The 12,365-nt window shown below is 42.0% G+C and overlaps 1 protein-coding gene and 1 pseudogene across 2 annotated transcripts in view; both read left to right on the plus strand.

Annotated features, from left to right (window-relative positions):
• Positions 1-12,365, plus strand: part of Gbs-70E (Glycogen binding subunit 70E) — a 37,091-nt gene that overhangs the window by 2,286 nt on the left and 22,440 nt on the right. Inside the window, exon 1 of one of the 2 annotated variants that reach the window (XM_085200347.1) lies at positions 3,273-3,366. The exons of the other annotated variant lie outside the window; for it this stretch is intronic. The gene's annotated coding sequence lies outside the window, so the exon portion shown is untranslated. Of the gene's footprint in view, positions 1-3,272; positions 3,367-12,365 lie in introns of those variants that run through there. 2 annotated transcript variants of the gene reach the window in all.
• On the plus strand, positions 309-5,437 carry LOC146530478 (carnitine O-palmitoyltransferase 1, liver isoform pseudogene; annotated as a pseudogene).

A 12,365-nucleotide genomic window follows, 5' to 3' on the forward strand; every position in this document is an offset into this window, starting at 1 on the left:
TCGCACTGTCGAATTTTTGAGATATTACTTGTCGACTTACGAAATTCGACGCCCCGCCGTTACAGGGAATAAAATTAATTCATTCCTGCTAGTGGGAATCTAGACATAAATACTTTGTCGTTTTATCAATACAAGAATGTCTATAGATTTTCAAATACATATTTAAACATATGAACCAGTACAAATATTTGATCTGCACGGGAACAGAACCGGTAAACAGGAATTTATTCATGCATGAATATGAATACATGATGTTATTTATTAACTATAGAAATTGGTGTCCCAATAGTTACTGGTGCCGGTTACAAATGACGCGTGTAGGCGAAGGGCTTTCTCACATTGATCAATCCAAAGTCCAAGCCAAGAAGGTCAAAACGAATTTATATACATAATTGTTTAAGTTGCACATACACATCGATGGGCATATATTATTATGTACTTGCGACCCACTCGCAGCTTCGCCCGCTTGAACTACTCAATTATGTATTTAGTAACTAATCTGAATTAGGTACTTTCGTGATGACATTATCATTTAAATTCCGGCCAATTTGATATTTACAGTTATTTTGTAGCATTTGTTTCAAAGAAAATACGAAGAAATGGACCGATTTAAATAAAATAAACACAAAATGTTAAGGGAAGGGTTGTTCAGGGGATTATCTACTAAATGAAATAAAATAAAGATCGCTTTTGTATTTTTTTAACTGACTTCTATAAGAAAAGGAGGTTATCAATTCGACTGTATATTTTTTTTTTACAAATGATATGAAGACGGATTTAACAGCAGGACGTTGGATTCCATTTGGACATTTCCGTAAACAGAATTAAGATCCTATCATAGTATTTTAATTAAGCTAGGATTTCTTAGGTCCTTTTGTATAAAATAATAACAATACTAAAATCTGTTTCTACAAATTTTCACTGTTCTGTTCGTACAACAGGACAGGTTATTGTTAAATATGTAAGTAGACTCGAGTCTGTAGTGTAGTGTAATAGCACGCGATCGATTCGTGTTAGTTGCTAAGCGGTTTCCCTCGCCTTTCACTTTGGCTGTGTTGATTTTGATGACGTTTTGTGTTTATTCAATACATACCTACTTTTCTGAACTTCCCGCTGTTTCCCACAAACGCAGAGGGAACCTAGTCTGAAGATACTCCGTTTTCCATACACCGCACAGTTTTTGAGACATTACACGTTGAGTGGCGAAACTCAATATACAATGCAGGCGGAACGGACCCATTAAGGACTATGTTGAACTCGCAAGAGTATTTTTAGAGTGGAATTCGAACCCACAATTTACGTTTACATTCATACACTGTACCGCCGTGCCAGTACAGATATAAAACAATTATGACACCATTTTAAATTAACATTTACTTTGTTCCATGATTCAATATTTGCCAACTCGTTTGGTTTGCTAACGCAAGCTGTTTTTTTTATTTTTACTCAATATTATTGACGCTTGGTAACAGTAGAAATATTTCGTTTATTATTATGATACAAATGTCATTGATTTATTCAATTATTCTTCACTAACCGTTGTTGGCAACTATGTTTGCGTTGAGCTTGAGACGATATATACCTATGGATAAAAAATCCGCAATGGGGCAGTCAGAGAGACCTAGTGTTAAGACACTCAGTTTTACGTTATTCCGAATTGCAGACATTGCCATGAGTGTAGGGATAATAGGCGCCGGGCGGGCTGTGTCCATCCCGGAATAGTCTGGTGCCCACACCAGAATATTTACTAAGAAAAATTAAGCCTCAAGCATTGAAAAATATTTCTCCACAAAAATATCAATATGAAACTAAAATCAAAATATCTCCAAATACATTACATTTGTTGAGGAGAGGTACTCAACGTCGCGCATTGCCATACAAGAGTGAAGAAATGAAAATAATGAAAATCTTGTTGTTCAACCTACAATCGAACCTAGAACCACCGCGTTTTCACTGTTCCAGTGCGTAAGGTTGGTCTCGATACATCCTCTCACTTTAAATCTCTTAATTACACGGTATATCGATCGTTAACTCAAGCAATGACGTAAATATATATACTCGTATACACTCTAAGATACCTAAGAAGAAATTAACACTTTTAAAAATAAACATTAACACAATATTAGTGCAATTCTTAAAAATTCTTAAAATAATCCATACTAATAAAAAAAGCTGAGCAATTTGTTTGGTAATCTCAGGAACTACTGGTTCGTATTGTAGTCCGTTTATCTATTTAGTTATATAGTATACATATAAAACACTTTCATTACTGTATGTCTGACAGGCTACGTTCCCCAAAAACTACGCAACGCAGAACATTTTAATTTGCTCTGTTTGTTCTTTGGGGAGTGTTGAGGAGCACTAAGGAAGCATTTTCACGACATTCATGTGAGAACAAGAATATCAGGATTTAACGGTTTATAGTCCAAACGACTCGGTTTCTTGCTAAAAACCCTGAGCTACAGTAAATTTATCTGTATTGAATAGATTATCCTGTGTGAATTGCGGAAGGCGGAACCAAATGCCGTACTAGGTCCAACTCTGACAAAACCGAATAAATAACAATATTTTAAACGTTCCCCAATTGGAATTTGTACCTACTACTAATAAAAAATGATTTATTGCTGCCCTTTATAGCAGTTAAGCTTAATGGAACTCATTCAAATTAAATATAAAATTTTATAGCTTATTTCGTAATGTTATTTCCTATACATACTCGTATGTGTAAAGGCCATCGCGGCGCAGCGGGAGACTGTCTGTAAGCGCATTGTTTGTAGGTTCGATCCTTTTTCGAGATAATAATTTTGTTTTAATTATCTTCATTTCTTCTCTCTGGCAAGGCAAAACAAAGAACATTCAACTGGGTGAAGGTATAAAAAAGTTGTTTACCAATTTAATAAAGAAGCTCACCTTTTTGCATTGCCATTAGCGGTTACGGTCGCCCGTTTGTAGCAGGTTGTGAGTTCGATTTCCATTCTGACTTTAAACTTACTAGATTATCATTGTATGATTTAAATTTAAGTTCCTATTCAACACAGATAACTGTCTAAGTGTCATCACACTTAGTTTTGGACATATAAGTACATATAATTTTGTAATCTCAGTGGCGTAGCTAGGGGGGTGCGAGCGGGGCGGTCGCACCGGGCATCAACAGGAAAAGGGCATCAATTCAAATTTCATTCAAATCAGGGTTTTTTTTAGAACTCAACGTCCACGATCACGTTTTTTTTAGAAGTCAACGTCGACGATTACGTTTTTTTTTTTTAGAAGTCATCGTCGATGATTACAAAGGGGCATCAAGTCCCCCGAGCCGCACCGGGCAGCAAATACCCTAGCTACGCCACTGTGTAATCTCATACATTTCTTGTAAGTATTCTTGTGATATGTATAATATGAAATATTTAATATTTTCATTTTCCTCGCTTCGGTAACGAGACAAACCACGGCGTTAAGTTCAGCCACTTAACGCACAATGCCTCCAGAATTCGGTGAATAGTAGGGTATGAAAATATAGGAATATTAAATAAATATTCGTCTTGACCAAGCGGGCGATGCCGCGCGGGGTCGCTAGTCTAGTATAATAACCAATCTATTATTATTTAAAATTTCACGTCGTAAGTCGTAACGCAATGCGGGCTCCCTCCCATTGAACGTGTGGAAGTTGGAACATAACGCGGGCGTGGCTACTGGTACTGGCTGTTGAATGCTTATTAGTTAGTAAGCAATTTCTACGGCACCGACACGCTGCTGCGGCCCACGCGCGTGCAGACCGCGCGAGCCGCCACCATCATACATTTCTGCCTCAAGTTCCGGCGCCTCATCGAGCGCCAGGAGCTGGAGCCCATCATGCTGCAAGGCATGGTGCCGCTGTGCTCGTGGCAGTACGAGCGCGCTTTCAATACGGCGCGCGTACCCGGTGCTGAGAGCGACCGCCTAGTGCACTACCGCGACGCCGCGCATGTAAGCGTGCAGCGCCGCGGCCGTTACTACCGCCTGCCGGTGTACGCGCGCGGCCGCCTGCTGGCGCCGGCCGACATCCAGCGCCAGCTCGAGTGCGTACTGGCCGACGACGACGAGCGCCGGGCGCCGCCGGCGAGCGCGGGCGAGCGCCGCCTGGCCGCGCTGACGGCGGGCGAGCGCGCACACTGGGCACGCGTTCGGGCCACGTGGTTCCAGCGCGGGCCCAACCGTGCCTCGCTGCACGCCATCGAGCGCGCCGCCTTCCACGTGTGTCTGGACGACGCCGCCTACGGGTTCGACGACCGCGACGCCGCCAAGCTGGACGCGTACGGGCGCGTGCTGCTGCACGGCTCCGGCGACGACCGGTGGTTCGACAAGTCCTTCAATCTCTGCTTCAGCACCGACGGCTCAGTGGGCTTCAACACGGAACACACTTGGGCGGACGCGCCGGTGATGGGCCACCTGTGGGAGTACGTGATCTGGTCGGAGTTGGAGCACGGCTACGACGCGGACGGCAACGCGCACGGCTCCGTGGAGGCCACGCCGCCCGCGCCCGCGCGCCTTCTGTGGGACCTGCCCGCGCCGCTCCTGGCCGCCATCGACACCGCGCACGACGTGGCCACGCGCCTGCTGCGCGACGTGGACCTGCGCATCCTCATGTTCACGGGATACGGCAAGGGCTTCATGAAGAGCTGCCGCGTGTCGCCCGACGCGTTCGTGCAGATGGTGCTGCAGCTGGCGTACTTCCGCGACGCGGGCCGTTTCTGCCTCACGTACGAGGCCAGCATGACGCGGCTGTACCGAGAGGGCCGCACGGAGACAGTGCGCTCCTGCACCCTGGAGAGCGCGGCGTGGGTGCGCGCCATGCAGGACGCCGGTGCGCCGCTCGCCCGCCGCATGGAGCTGTTCCGGGCTGCCGCCGCGCGCCACCAGCTCGGCTACCAGGATGCCATGGCAGGCCGCGGCATCGACCGCCACCTGTTCTGCCTATATGTGGTGTCTAAGTACCTGGAGTTGGACTCGCCCTTCCTGCAGGAGGTGTTCAACGAGCCGTGGCGCCTCTCCACCAGCCAGACGCCTCATGGGCAGACCAGCCTGCTGGACCTCAAGAAGTACCCGCGCTGCGTGAGCGCTGGCGGTGGGTTTGGCCCCGTGGCGGATGACGGCTACGGCGTCTCCTACATCATCGTGGGTGAGGACACTATCTTCTTCCACGTCTCCAGCAAGATCAGCTGCCCCATCACGAGCTCCTCAAACTTCGTGAAGCAGATCGAGCGCTCGCTGCAGGATGTGCACGACATGTTTGTGGAATACAAGTTAAAGTCAAAGAGCAAATAGAAGAGTCGTGTGACGCGTCGTCGCCGTCGGGTGCGCTAGCGCAGCTGCTCCTCTCGTCTTGGTACATATCGCCGGTGCCTATTAACATTGTCCGATGTGAAAATCGAAAATTTTACAGGAGAGTTAAAAATGTTTTGTTAAAAATGCTTTTTAATTTTCTTTTTTTTTTTTTTTTTTTTTTTTTTTTTTTTTTTTTTTTTTAATATATGGCCGTGATTAATGAAAATTTACAGAGGTTTAATATACGTGGATAATTTTACTAACATGAAAGTAAAATACGGTTATTCTGCTGTTTAAATATTTAAAAGTCAGAAATAATATTTTTAACCGGAACACATCTCCTACAACTTGTCGAATATGCCACATGCCACAATGTTACATGTACAAACTATTTGATTTTGTGGACATACCATAGACATCATTGTTAATAGTAAGTATTAAAGTTTATTTTATCGTAACAACACGAAATGATAAGTAAAACAAGCTTTGTAAGCAAATATTAACTTTAAAAATGATCACTTATTATAAGCCAAAAAAAATCAATATTGGCAAAATAATTGCACTCGCATGATTAAAATTAAAACTAATATCTTTTATAAGTGATACTTTAATATCTTGAAAAAATATACAAATAAATTTAAATGAAACCTGTTTTGACCCACACAAGTGTCTGACTAAAAACGAAATGTTTTTGTTCCATTTTGTAATTTTTTGTCATAAAGACATCTAGAAACCTCGTTTGCGCTACGTTTTGCTATTGCCTCATACCACATACAGCAAATGTGGCGTAGGGAATTGACGACCCCACCGCCCACCGGTCTAGACCGGTGCAATCAGTCTATGGGAAGCCCACCATCATGAACAAAAGCCCGAGCCGGTGTAAGAAGCGAGCAATGTCGATAGGCAACTGTATCCGGTTACTACAGCGGTTCGGCAAGGTATTTGGTGATGTGCCTTAAAGGGCGCACGTCGGGGCTCTTTTAGTGACGTGTGGCCAATCTCCTGCAACCTCAATCTCCTGCCAGTCGTGCCGGTCACCCGGCCCATTGGCGTCCGGATATCGAGGATGAGAGAGTGGATTTGCACCTGCGCAACTGTTTGTCCACTTAAATATACTCACGCGTAAATGACTTCGGCATGTTTACCTGGATTTTGATATTAAGCCCTGCGGCGATGGAGAGCTGATGGTGAGGAGAGGATATGGTGTATCCAAACCTTAGTTGGCATCTGCACGTAGGCGGTCTTCTGGTGATGGTCGCTCTGTATTCCGATTGAGACAGGGAATCCGTTCGGCAGCTCAGTTGACAACAAAGCAGCCCTATTTAGGGACCGCTCTGCTTTCCCCAATCCGGGGAGGGGCCTAGAAAAGGTGGCCTAAAAATTGTCTGTCTCGTTTCATAAGCAGTTGGCTAACCGCGGTCACCTGTTCACCATCTTCATGCGGTCGAAATAGAAAACAGTACATATCAACAGTAACACTAAATATTGCAACGTGGAACGTTCGAACACTTTTGGATAGCGATCAGAGTACGTGTCCTGAGAGAAAAACTGCTTTAATTGCGAGAGAGCTGGCTAGATATAATATCGACATTGCCGCCATTAGTGAGACGCATCTCAGTGACGCCGGGGAGCTGCGCGAGCACCTTGGAGGCTATACTTACTATTGGTACGGGAAATCCAGTGCCGAAAGAGCTGCTAGTGGAGTGGGTTTTGCAGTGCGTAACGAGCTTGCACGTAAATTACAGGAGCTACCAAAAGGTATCAATGATAGGATAATTACACTAAGACTTCAACTGACATCTAAGAGGTACATCCATCTGATAAGTGTTTATGCCCCCACTTTACGAGCTCCAGAAGAAGAAAAACTGAAATTTTATTTAGAACTTGGCGAAGTCCTCTCTAGAATACCTTCATCTGACAGAATCCTACTCTTGGGCGATTTTAATGCATGTGTCGGGAATGATCATGTTGCCTGGGATGGTGTACTTGGTCGTCATGGTATTGGAAAATGCAACGCTAATGGGTTTGATCTTCTTACCTTGTGCGCAAAATTTGGCTTGTCGATTACGAACACTTATTTTCGTTTGCCTGAGAAATTTAAGACCACGTGGATGCATCCAAGATCGAAGCACTGGCATCTCTTGGACTACGTTATAGCACGTAAGAGAGATCTCAACGAGATTACCATCACTCGCGTACTGAGGGGTGCCCAGGGATGGACTGATCATCGACTTGTTCGGTCTAAACTTAGGTTACAATTAATAGCACCACGTCGAAGCTCTCGTAAGATCCCAACGAAGCTAAACTATGCAAAGTTGGTCGGAAATAAGGAACTTGGAATGAAATTAGACAATGCTTTCAGTTCCAGTATGCCAGCGATGGAAAGTACTACGTCTGTTGAAGAGAAGTGGCGGTTATATGCTGACAATCTCTATAGATGTGCTTCTCAAGTTATAGGGAAAACCGAACGGCAAAACCAAGATTGGTTCGATGATTCCGAAGGTACCATCAAGAAACTCATTGAGGACCACAGACGTAGTCTCCTTTCATGTAACATCTCTGAACGGAGGAAAGCTAGTCACTGCCTAAAATTAAAGGTGCGCGCTCTCAGAGACAAATGGTGGGTGGATAAAGCAACAGAGATGCAGCTATATGCTGATACAAATCAATACGGTAGATTTTTTGAATGCTTAAAAACTGTTTTCGGGCCCCGAAATAAAAAGATTGCCCCGATGTACAACAAGGAGAAGACCCAACGATTAATTGATCAGCGTGACATAGTGGCTCGGTGGGCGGAACATTTTTATGATGTTCTGAATCCTACTGCTCAACTTGCTGACTTGGTATATATTGACTCCTTAGAAATCCTGCCAACAGTGAAGACCTTAGCGGAACCCCCAACATTTGATGACTTTGTTGCCGCGCTCAGTAAGATGAAGAATGCCAAGGCACCTGGGATGGATGGTTTGCCATCTGAGATATATAAATATAGCGGACCAAATATTAAGTGCAGGCTATATCAACTCATCCTGGAGATATGGGAGTGTGAAATTATACCACAGGACTGGAAAGATGCTTCTATCTGCAAGTTATATAAGGGTAAAGGAGACATTGCTGACTGCAGCTCGTACAGAGGTATCTCTCTTCTCTCAGTAGCTGGTAAGATTTTGGCTTGTATTATTGGCCATCGACTGTCCCAACACGTCGAAACAATTCTCCCAGAAACCCAATGTGGCTTCCGTCGCGGTAGAGGTACGGTTGACGCCATCTTTGTCGTGAGACAAGTCCAAGAAAAAAGTCTGGAACAATACCGTCCGCTGTACATGTGCTTTATCGATTTAGAAAAAGCCTTTGACAGGATATCGCGTGACGCTCTTTGGATTGTCCTTGAGAAGGCAGGTTGTCCAGCAAAGCTTTTAAACTTAATACGCCAGTTTCATGACAATATGATGGCAAGAGTCCAGCACGAAAATGGCTTTTCGGATCAATTTCAAGTTTCCAGTGGTGTAAAGCAAGGCTGCGTTTTGGCTCCCACTTTGTTTTCTTTATACTTTGCTGCAGTAATGAGGGATGCAATAAGATTTTGTAATAGCAGAATCGAGATAAGCTTTCGGATGGATAGGAGCGTGTTTGATCTTTCTCGACTCAGGGCCAAGCGTCAAGTCACCAACTCATCTATTTTGGACATCTTGTATGCCGATGACGTTTGTCTCATGGCCGATTCAGTCGAGTCGCTTCAAGACTATATAGACTCGTTGCACGCGTCCTGTCAACGTTTCGGCTTGGTTATAAGCACTAGTAAGACCCAAGTTTTAAAACAACCTCCCCGTGGTGGCTGTAAGGATGATTCTGACATTACACTACATGGCACCGCGTTAGAGGAGGTCTCAAACTTCAAATATCTAGGTAGCCGAATAAGAAACGATAACACCTTGGCATCAGAGATACCTGCCAGAATAGCGTGCGCTGCAGCAGCTTTTGGTAAACTGTGGACGCGTGCTTGGAACTCCCACGACCTTAAATTGCAAACTAAAATATTAGTTTACAAATCAATAGTTCTGCCTACCTTATTGTACGCTGCTGAGACGTGGTGCTGCTATAAAGCAGACATTAAGCGGCTCGACACATTTCACCTTAAGTGTCTAAGGTCAATTTTGGGAATAAAGTGGCAGGACCGTATTACAAACACTGAAGTTTTACGTCGATGTGGCTTGTCGGGTATAGAAGCAATGATTATGAAGCAGCAGCTAAGATGGTGTGGTCACGTTTTGCGGTTGGATGACGACAGATTGCCTAAGACAGTCTTTTTCTCAGAGCTTGCCCATGGGAAACGAAAGCAAGGCGGACAGTATTTGCGGTATAAAGACGTGCTCAAGCGCAACCTTGTGGCTTGCAAAATACCGGCAGAGTGCTGGGAGGAGAAAGCATGTCTCAGACCGGAATGGCGACGCACCGTCCATAAAAATGTGGACGAGTACGAAAAACAGCGCTTAGAAGATCTCGATGCCAAACGCCAATTACGGAAGACTCAACCCAAACCCTCCTACACCTATACATATAACGAGGCTGGCCAACTGTACTGTGCGTCCTGTAAGCGGATTTTCAAAACGAAATTCGGCTTAGCGAGTCACATAAGAGCCCACCAAAAATAAAGTAAAATAAAGTTAGACATGCAAGAAGTCGCCATCGCCGAAATCGGTGTGGATAATAATAAATAAGTTAGTAACATAACAGTGTGGAATCTTTTTTATATGTGACTAGCCACACAACTTGGACTTTAAAACGTAAAAAGGAAAGTCCTGTTACTTTCTGTTGACGTAAGAATTCCGAAAAATCTTCTCTTAGTGCTCCCCTAGCTTTCTGCTTCACGATGTATCCCGCACTTGGCAGGTTAGTCAGATGGAACATGATAACCTAGTTTTGAGACACTCTGTTACCCATTAAGTCACTTCTGTTCTCCTCTTCCCGACGAATTCTTGAGGTGTTGCTTGTTGAGTGGCGAAACTCAACGCCACGCTTTGCCACGTTGCCAGAAAAAGAAGAAAATATTTTATTCCCCAGCATGGGAATCGAACTGCGATTATTAGTCGTACGTTTGTGCCCTCGAGCCACGATATTTATATATTTATATTTATTTTAAATTGGGAAACAAACAGCTTTTACAATACTTTTTAGCATACTACCTACTATTCCCTTAATATATTTTTAATATGAGTAATCTCCGTACGGGTATTGAAAATCCTTCGCATCGTGTACAGACAGATATGACAACTGCGCCACTACAGTGCAATACTATATTTATAAAAAGATGATGAGATCTGATATCATCGTGCACAAACATACACACAAATGAATATTGTTTTTCAAATATCGTTGCTTTAGGTTCTCTTACATTGATAAATGTTATAATATATCATTATTATAATAGTTTTTCTCATGTACCTTCCATGTACCTACAGACAACGATAAGTTACATTTTTATTATATATGTAGATATAACCTACATTGTCTATTACCTATTTTTTTAATGAAAAAAGAAGCACAAGTCAACAAACTTGCAATCTGAAACAGAGGTGACGCCCTGTATTTTTATCTGTATACATTACTTATTCAATTATAAATATATACTTGCACATATACTCAGTTATGTATGAAAATCAGCAGACACTAGTACGTTGACCTGAGAAACACTTTTTTCCACCTACTATAATTGGTGATTTTTTTTCGAAATATATAAATTGAAGAAAAATATGTTTATATTGCATAGTCCATTTATAGAAGAAGGCTATAGCTTATATTTCTTTCAAGTTTATGCTGTATCCCGTAAATATGAGGGTAGGCAAAGGTAACCCGGGAACCCAACAAAAAGACGCTCTGTTCCCATAACGACACTTCCGTACCCCACTTTTCGCCAAATTCCGAGAAAATTCAAATATTAAATGAATGATATTGAATTTGAATAATGAAATTGAACCCACAACTTGTCGCCTTGTTTACAGTCACACACCTGTGCCTCTGCGCCACTACTTGTCTTAAACATATATTATAATTAAACTAAATTTATTCAAAATGTTCCCATAAAATTAAACGATTTATCTAATAACGGCATAATACATTATTTCCTATTGAAAGCAATTTATTATCTGTGGATTACAGATTAACATTCCAGCTGTCAAAAAGACGCGGGAACTTGAACCTTTTGATTTATCAAATTGTTATTACACATTTTGTTATTATTTATGTTTTTTTTATCTTTGTTTTTAAAAGATTAAATAATAAAATAAGTAATTATATTTAAACTAGGTTTTAGATTGTGAATTTGTTTGTGTTTAACTATACTAATATTATAAATCTAAGAAAACTCCTGCCGCGTTTTGTCTTCTTATCAGAGGTACGTAATCAAAATAATTGATTATCCGAATGGAAATCGAACCCACTATTTACGTTTAATTTGTGAAACGAAATTAGCACCGAAATAACTTTAAAAAAGTTTTATCTGTCTGTCTAAAATCTATGTAATACTTCCAAGGGCCTAATTACTGACCTATTTCCAGATATGTTACTCACCGAAATTGACAATGGTTTACAACCGAAAAAAAAGGAGTCTGTACAATCCCTAGGATTTTTATTCATTATCTAGATAAAGTATGCAATTTAAAATAATATTCATAATTTTTCATATATTGTCTGGACGTCACGGGTGTTCTATACATATACATTGTAAAGGTATTGTATAGAATACCTAATTACAGATTGTGGTAATTTTATATACAATAAGTTTATTTTTTATTATATACTTCGCAATAGCGCCATGATGGCGTCTATCTACAATTTACTGTCATTCAATTTACATACATATTATGTTAAATAATTATAAATAATGCGTAATTTTCACGTCTTTGTAAATGAATAATGACTTTAAATTCATATGACGCGATAAATTATTTTCATTTCCTCGTTCTAGTAACGAATAAAAACGCAGCGTTGAGCTCCGCTTCTCATCAACATCTATCTATATTCCGGAAGTTGGGCGGAAAGAAAATTAATTCTCTTAATACTAGGTTCCC

This window comes from Heliconius melpomene, chromosome 17, assembly GCF_056956725.1.
Source record: "Heliconius melpomene rosina isolate 202511_hmr_F chromosome 17, ASM5695672v1, whole genome shotgun sequence".
Taxonomy (NCBI): Eukaryota; Metazoa; Arthropoda; class Insecta; order Lepidoptera; family Nymphalidae; genus Heliconius; species Heliconius melpomene.